Here is a 1,321-nt window from a genome sequence, read left to right as displayed (position 1 = left end):
ATTTCTACGCTGGCAGTCAACAACCTACATCCATCAGGATCCCAGAAGTCCTCGAGGCAGCTGGCCAGGCAGCCCCCAGCTCAGGATCCAGTGACAGCGACACAGGCAGGCAGGTCAGGCTCAGACTTAGCAACTCACCACCAACTCAACTAAATATTACAAGTGGCAGTGGACGAGGTGGGTGCATCACTGCAGCAGTTTCCCCTCTGCTGATAGAGGTCATTTCCCTGTGAGGAGGTAGTAGGAAAATGTAGAGTTCCTCTGCTTGACTTGAACAGTGGAAACTCACATGCTCCTCTCAACACTCAACAATCTACTGTCTCTACACATTCCAGTTACACCTTAAGATATAGATACGTCCTCCCTGGAGGAGGATTTTATGATTTCTTGTTGTTATACAAGCAAATTCTTCTTTCTCCTTATGGGCCTAAATATTTCTTTCTTCTCTTTCTTACTGTTTACTCATTTCACCACAAACACCATGCCATGTGTGCAGGCACTGTATAAGGGGGTGACGCGGGTCATCTTGGCCACAGAGAACGACTACTGTAAACTGTGTGATGCCTCATTCAGTTCGCCGGCAGTTGCGCAGGCCCACTACCAGGGCAAAAACCACGCCAAGAAACTACGGCTTGCTGAGGCCCAACACAACTCCAATAACATGTAGGTTTGGGTAAATAAAAAATAAAAAAACATTTTGCTGCTGTAGGCCTCCTCCTCATATTGGCTTGTACAGACTTAGCATATGTTTTGCAAATGTCCTCACAGCCTTGAGCTGATGCCACAATGGAGGTCCACTGTAGAAAATATAGGTATCATAATAGAAAAGTCTTATTTTGGCTTTAGCATTGTTCATTAATGCAGTAAATTTAAAACTTAATTCAATAAAACATACAGTATTTATACATACAGATATAAGTGACTCAAGAATCTATCAGGTCTTTGATTTTATTAACTTAATCGTGTTGAATTTAAGTTGCAGTCTGTGAAAAATCCCCTAAACATTCAGTTAGTTTGAGTTAAGCATAAACTTTATTGCGAAGTATTCAAAAATACAAGGAGTTTGACTCCAGCTCAATGGCCCCCGATGTGCACAACATAAAAACCAAATAAATAACAGAATAAATAAATACAAAAATATATATACAAGTTAAAAAGTACAAGTTAACTAACCAACTACATTACTGATATTATATTAGATAATAATACCTGTCTGTTTTATTCACCCTTTGGGCCAAACTGAAGTGTTTTGCCACTGCCCATTACAGGGACAGCAGCAATGAGGCAGCCCCAAGAAGAAACAGGAAGGACGGCAGCGAGG

The 1,321-nt window shown here is 41.3% G+C and overlaps 1 protein-coding gene across 2 annotated transcripts in view; it reads left to right on the top strand.

Moving 5' to 3' along the window:
* Positions 1–1,321, top strand: part of zmat3 (zinc finger, matrin-type 3) — a 13,372-nt gene that overhangs the window by 6,334 nt on the left and 5,717 nt on the right. The window lies entirely within an intron of this gene.

The sequence above is a fragment of the Monopterus albus genome, unplaced genomic scaffold (assembly GCF_001952655.1).
Source record: "Monopterus albus unplaced genomic scaffold, M_albus_1.0 scaffold184.1, whole genome shotgun sequence".
Taxonomy (NCBI): domain Eukaryota; kingdom Metazoa; phylum Chordata; class Actinopteri; order Synbranchiformes; family Synbranchidae; genus Monopterus; species Monopterus albus.
The sequence above is the reverse complement of the archived record's forward strand: the minus strand, read 5'-3'. Positions and strand labels throughout refer to the sequence as shown.